This window comes from Dipodomys ordii, unplaced genomic scaffold (genome assembly GCF_000151885.1).
Source record: "Dipodomys ordii isolate 6190 unplaced genomic scaffold, Dord_2.0 Scaffold124, whole genome shotgun sequence".
Lineage (NCBI taxonomy): Eukaryota > Metazoa > Chordata > Mammalia > Rodentia > Heteromyidae > Dipodomys > Dipodomys ordii.
This window is the reverse complement of record NW_012267340.1, coordinates 1,805,993-1,812,899: the sequence shown is the minus strand read 5'-3', so window position 1 is coordinate 1,812,899 and position 6,907 is coordinate 1,805,993. Positions and strand designations below refer to the sequence as shown.

The window sequence follows — 6,907 nt, the reverse complement described above, 5'->3', positions numbered from 1 at the left end:
CCCCCTGACCCCAGCCCCCCTGGGCCCAGACCCCCTGAGCCCAGTCCCCCTGACCCCAGACCCCCTGGCCCCAAGTCCTCCTGACCCCAGACCCCCTGACCCCAGCCCCCCTGACCCCAGAGCCCCTGACCCCAGTCTGTGAGGTCGGCTGAGAGCTGTGGTCTGGGAATCCTGGGCCTGGGCAGCTTGGGTCCAAGCGCAGAGTCGGCGGGGTTACCTGGGGCAGCGATGGAGCGCAGCAGCTCCGGCTGGGCGCCGGCTGTGGGTTTCGCTTTCTGGCTTGTTGGGGACAGGACTTCCTTCCTCTTCTGAGCACAGGGGGGCTGCCAGGGCGCTGCGGCCAGGCAGGGCAGGAGGCGGGGCTGCCCTTCCCGCTGTCCTTGGCCTTACTCCCCCTCCTCCCCTCCCCCTCTTCCCCCTCCTCCTCCTCTTCCTCCCCCTCCTCTCAGGAGGGCTTGCCCTGGGCGTGGGGTGTTGCTAGCAGCAGGCCAGCCCCTGGGAGGGGCAGCGGGAACTTCCTGGCCCTGTCCAGCCCCATCCCTGCTCCGGTTGGGGAGGTGGGGGAGGGGAGGGGGGAGGAGGAAGGGGAGGAGGAGGAAGGGGGAGAGACCGAGTTTCTTGGCCCCTGGCGTAGGCTCTGGGGCCGGTGTGGAGTGTGACCTCGGTCTCCACGCTCACCTCTTGGTGTAATTCCTGTGAAGGGGGGTTTTGTTTGTTTGGCTGGTTTTGCTTTTTCTTTTTGGACTGCTTGTTTGCAAAAGCAGCAGGGAGATCGCCACAGAGACAATGCAGAGGCCCAGGCTGGGGAGAAATAAAGCGGTGGAAGCTGATCACTCCTTCCTGCTTCCTCCTCCACACGCTCTCCTGCCCGCCCGGCTGCCCGCCCTCAACGTTAGCAGGCAGCTGGAGATTTCCTCAAAGGCCTGAGATTGGGAAGAGGCTGGAGGTAGACAGAGAAAGTGGAAACAGAGAGAGAGAGAGAGAAAAAATCAGGCCGACCCCCAAATGTTAGTAACACCACAAGAAAAATAATTAGGGGCATGTGAGAATGGGGGGGGTTCTTTCTGGTATTTAAGGGTTTCTCCAAGACATCATTGCCAAACCCCAGCTACAGGAAGCTCTGAAACATGTATCACCGTCCCGCAATCACCGTTCGGCCGGTTTGAGACAGGACAAGGTTGCCTAAGGCCAATTCTTTCTGGGCCAGGCCGGGGCGGAAGCCGGCCTCTTCTGCTCTCTTCCCGGTCCTGATCTGTGCAGGGACAGAGCCACCTGGAGTCCCAGGAAAAGGAAGCCAGATTGCTAATAATTTAGCAAAAAAAAAAAAATAAAACCAAAACAAAACGAGAGAAACCAAACCCAAAACCCGACATTATTGTCAGGGAGTTCCCACTCCATATTAAAATAGAAAAGAAAACCTCCTTAAAGAAAAATCTGTACATGTGGCCTTTGTCCTTTTGAGCTTGGCTTACCTCCATGAAAAGATCCCCAGCTTAGTTCTTTGTTGGTCTGTCTGTCTGTCTGTCTACCTCTATATCTGTCTCTCTGTATCTCTGTCTATCTATATCTGTCTATCTTCTCTGTGTCTGTGTGTCTGTCTAACTCTATGTCAGTTTGTCTGCCTCTGCTATCGATATCTATCATCCATCTATCTGTCTGCATTATTTTTTCAGTACAAAATGAGTTTTCAGAACAGTGGTCAGATCTCCTAGGCAGTATTTACAAGCCGTTCCTTGATCTAAACGTTTATACTGAGCTCTTCATTCTCCATGCTAAAGGTCAGAGTTTACCTCGGTTTTAGGGATCATAGCTGCTTGGTGCTGAGTGAAGGAATGTGCAGGATTGCAGCTGGCTGTCTACTTCCCAGGCCCAGATTCTTTTTTTTTTTTTTGCCAGTCCTGGGGCTTGAACTCAGGGCCTGGGCGCTGTCCCTGAGCTTCTTTTGCTCAAGGCTGGTGCTGTACGACGTGAGCCACAGCGCCACTTCTGGCTTTTTTCTGCGTATGTGGTACTGAGGAATTGAACCCAGGGCCTCATGCATGCTAGGCGAGCGCTCTACCCCTGAGCCACCTTCCCAGCCCTCAGATCCTTCAGCATTACAGCCACCTGCAGAAAATGTCTGCGGTGGCAGGGAAGGGCTGTGATTGTGACCCAGAAAGGTCTTGGGTAAGCTTGCTGCCCGTGCGACACGAAGTCCCCTTTCGGCTTGGCAGGGGAGGGGAGGGTCTCTCTTGCGGTCAGCACGCCAGCCTGTCTGGGGAGCACCCGCCAGCCTTCTCGCGAGTGGCTGCATGCACGCAACCACACGCAACACACAGACACCGTGCATTCAAACACGGAGCACGTACAAACGCCTTGCACGCACAGTGCAAACACACAGAGCCACGCACGCCCGTTGGCACCTCGTACAGTTTCAAACGCCGCGGCCCGCAGCAGTCGTTCACCTCACCCTGAATGTGACCTTGCCGGCTCTGAGTGTCAGCCCTGACTACACTGTAAACCTCAACGATGGTGTCTCAGCACACCACCCATGTCCCCGGGGTGTCTCGGGCATGGTCTTATCTCCTGAGCATAGACAGCAGGGTTACCTAATCTACAGTAAATGTTCAGTCTCGGGTACTGGCATATCTGTTACCCAACCACAGCCGCTCTGTGGTTTGTTGCTAGATCGATCCTTGCCCTCAGAGCCTTTCCCACTTGGCCTGAAGATCAGCTGTGAGAATGAGGCTCCTGTAGATTAAACCAGGAACTGGTGTCAAAGGGAGAAGTAGGGATAGATAAGCTTGGAAAAGACGTTGGCTGGCTCTCTCTGTCAGTTCCTTTGGACTAAGTGCTATGTACTTATTTTCCCTGTTGGAGTGCGGGGCTCACCGGTGAGGTTCTGCGTTCCTGAGCTCTAGCCCAATCCGCTCGCGGCAGCCTGCGCGGTGGGAACTATCTAACACCTGCCAGAGTCATTTCTTTTCCTCTCTGTCCGTGAGAGATTCGAGTGCTCCGGAAAGCTGGAGTGTAAAGGCTGAAGGCTCTCGGAAGGCAAACGGCTTCTGCTCGAGTCACTGTCTTTGCTGTTGTCCCCCAGGTAGTGAACTAAAGTTGCTGATTGTGGAAGAACACACGCTCATCATCTTCTTCTTACTTTTTTTTACCCCCAAACTATTTTCCTTGCAGTGGTCTTTAGAAATACTTCTTGGCTAGGAACTACATTAACTTCAATTCAGCGAGAAGCTCTTTTTGTGCCTATTGAGCCTAGGACATTTCCACTTTGCTTCTCTATTAGCAAAGGCCCTCATGAGTTAAGCTGAGTGCCACGCACGTAACGACACACATGCCCAGCCCTCGCAGCCCGTGCGTCTGTGCCTAATCATGACGTGAGAGTCCGTTCTCCGACTTCGGAAGCGGATGAGGATGTAAACCGCATGATGCACCAGTGCGTTATTGGGGCAGAGGTGCGTGAGACCGCTCGCTCGTGCGTGGAGGGGTGTGTGTGTCGTGAATAAAAGAGGACATGGCGTGGATATTCCGGGAAGGAAGTTAAGATTGACTTTCTCTCAGCAAATATTTACCTGGGCTCTCCCACTGTATCAAGCTCTGGGCTGCGCAGAAGGAAATGAGAACAGACAGAAGCCCCGGGGGACCCCACTCCCTGGGGGGGGAGGGAAGAAGCCCCAGGGGACCCCACACCCTGGGCGGGAGAGGGAAGCGGGGAGAGACTGCTGGACACCAAGGACTGGCGTGTGGGTCTACTTGATATCTATCTGTCTGTCTGTCCATCTGTCTGTCTCTGTCTGTCTATCTATCTATCTATCTATCTATCTATCTATCTATCTATCTATCTATCTATCTATCTATCTATCTCCCTACCTACCTGTGGATCTATCTCCGTAATGAGGATTAACTTTGGCAGGTGTGCGCACTGGGTGTTTAGTGAATGCTTGCTTCCTTTAATGAGGATTAACTTTGGCAGGTGTGCGCACTGGGTGTTTAGTGAATGCTTGCTTCCTTTCCCGATGGCTTCTTCACAGGCCCGGGAACTTCCTGTTCTTTTAGTGTTGCACAACTCGTGGTAATAAATTACATCGTGTACACAAGGAAATACAGTGCATCACGTACACTTCCTCCCTAATGAGATAACGCTGCTGAGGATGCTCGAGTCATCGAGCCCACCCTTGGGACAGAGGGGGGTGGGGGGGCTTCATCTTCGTCATCTTCCTCACGGCCTGTGGGAAGAAGGCCGGCCAGCTTCCAAGGCTGGGATGTTCTCTGGAAACTCCACACTGAACGTCAAATCTGTTGCCTGTCCAGCATCGGTCACGGTGAAGGTGCGATCCCAGCGGACACTTCCGGGTGTTTGTGTTATGCTCCCAAGGGGAAAAGGATGGCAGCACTGACCTGTCACACGGGTGTGATGGGGAATTTGTAGATACCACAGCCATCCTATGGATGAACCATCTGGGCATTGCTTGAGGGATTCAAAATCAACGTCCTTCTCCACACTTGCGCTTACTCATTCTACCCAAACCATAGAATCTATCATTTTCTTCCTGGCAGCCATTCTTGGCCTGATGTCCCCTCCCCCAGTTATCCTAAAGTTGGAAATGATTGCTAATATGTCGTTTGCGATCTCTGTCTTCTCTCTCTGTCTCTGTCTCTCTCTTTCTCTCTCTCTCTCACTCACACACACACACACAGACCACACAATGAACCTCTGTAGTTCCTGTTGATAAGAGGTGTGTGGAGATTGCCTAGTGAACATTATCTGCTTAGTATCTGAAGTTTTCCTTCGCAGAAACTATTCAATGACGCCTCGAGAGATAGTGTTCACATACTCATTAACTTCTTGCTTCGAAAGCTCCTTTTGATCATTAGCTTTCCACACACAGTCAGCGTCATTATGTTTCTGGACTTTATACTTTGTACAAACACATATATATATATAAGTATATTTTATTATTATTATATTTTATAAGATAATCTATTATATACGATAATCTATATATACAATATAACATATTAATGATTATTAATGAATTATTAAATATATTCATGCTTATTCATGTTTCCGTGCACCTGTCATTCTGCTGTGTCTCCTTCTTTATTCTGGGAGGTGCTGAAGTCCAGGGCATGTGGGAAGCAGAGACTTGGTTGCCAGGAATCACTACTACCTATGATGATGTGTCTGTTTCTCCCATTGACATGTCTAGCCCTGACTCTCCTTAGCAGGACTGGAGTAACTTTACTCTCTATCATCACCTGGCTAACTTAAATTCAGGAACAGTTCAAAGATTTTCTCTTTCAGGGAACAAAAAATATGCTCGCTCTATACAGAATATGGCTGTGATGATACAATTATCTCAGAGTTAGATCTAGGGACTTACTAGTCCCGGAAATCTTTATAGTTTCATTGTCAGACCAAAAGCTAGTATACATGTTTTATGTAAGTATAAATTGCACCTTTAAAATACTTCAGATCTATATCCCTGGCTGTCATTCTTTTAAATGCATTCATTAAGAAAATATTGCTTTTAGGGGGCTGGGAAGGTGGCTCAGTGGTAGAGCGCTTGCCTCACATGCCTGAGGCCCTGGGTTTGATTCCTCAGCACCACATAAACAGAAAAACCTGGAAGTGGTGCTGTGGCTCAAGTGGTAGAGCGCTAGCCTTGAGCTGAAGAGCTGAAGGCCAGTACCCAGGCCCTGAGTTCAGGTCCCATGACCGATAACCGATATATATATATATATATATATATATCATATATATATATATATATATATATTATATATATATATAGCTTTTAGATGATTTACATATCTGTGCTTCTGCTATAGCAGAAGAATAGTCTTTCCTCTCCGCACCTTCACATACACTACTTGTAATTCTTGTACTATAGCTGGTTTAGATTGTACCAGTTGTGTAACCATTTTGTCAAAATTTTCCTAAGCAAATGACTCTAAAAATGAATAGCCACAAAGATATGAAGTTATATGGATGTGTGCGATGTACCTGGTTTTTCTGTTACCTGCTCCTGTCTGAATATTTCCATCTGGCCTGTTTATCTGTGCATTGTACCACGCAGTTAGCAGTCTCTAAAGAAAAATCCCATTCAGCCCATAGGTGAGAATTTATTTACCAAGCATTTCATGCATTGATATAGACCCTTCTAACATAGACTCTGGTATACACCATAGACCCGCACACCAGAAGTAGAAGAAAATAATTTAGTTGTTTTTTTTTTTTTACTTCTAATTTTTATGTTTTCAAAACCTTGGATGCCAGACTTGGTCATTTTCAAGGTCAAATGCTGTTGGCACCCTTCCCCCCCCCCAATTTCTTGTGAGTCCCAGCTCAGGTAGTGTGTGTGTGTGTGTGTGTGTGTGTGTATGTGTGTGTGTGTGTGTGTGTGTGTGTGAGCACGCTTTGAAATACTCTAAAGAATTCTAAGAATTCTCAGCGGTAGCCAGATCCCCACTGTGATATTCACAGCCCCGCAGTGCATTTGGGACCTGAATTAAGCAGAATCAATTAAGGATCAATGTAACCATCCCAGAGGGAGTGAGTCCCCGGATGAACCAACCCGAGGCTTTCAGATGGCCATTTTGGGGATTTGAACACAATCTCTTCCCCAGCCTTGGGCCGGCAGTTGCTTGAGCCTGCTTGGGCCGGTAGCAGCAGTGGGCGATGTGAACTGTTTTTCTTAAAGGGCGCAGTGAAGACATAGACCAGCATAGGAAGGTTGAATTAATTGGCCCAGAATGAGGCCAGTGAATTACTGATGTCAGGGGACATACTACCCCCAAGCTTGAGCCGTGCAGCCTGGATTGAAAGCTGTGTGTACAGGATAAAGGTTATCTCTCCACAGTTTCTATTGCTTTCTTCCTTCTTGCCTACCACACCCCACTCTTTGCGGGGGGG

At 49.3% G+C, this 6,907-nt stretch overlaps 1 protein-coding gene across 3 annotated transcripts in view; it reads right to left on the bottom strand.

Annotated features, from left to right (window-relative positions):
• Positions 1 to 348, bottom strand: part of LOC105995998 (phospholipid scramblase 1-like) — a 13,130-nt gene extending 12,782 nt beyond the window's left edge. For 2 of the 3 annotated variants that reach the window (XM_013029932.1, XM_013029934.1), the window contains exon 1: positions 218 to 348. The gene's annotated coding sequence lies outside the window, so the exon portion shown is untranslated. Of the gene's footprint in view, positions 1 to 130; positions 153 to 217 lie in introns of those variants that run through there. The other variant, XM_013029933.1, reaches the window with a different exon arrangement.
• Between the last annotated feature and the right edge of the window lie 6,559 nt (positions 349 to 6,907).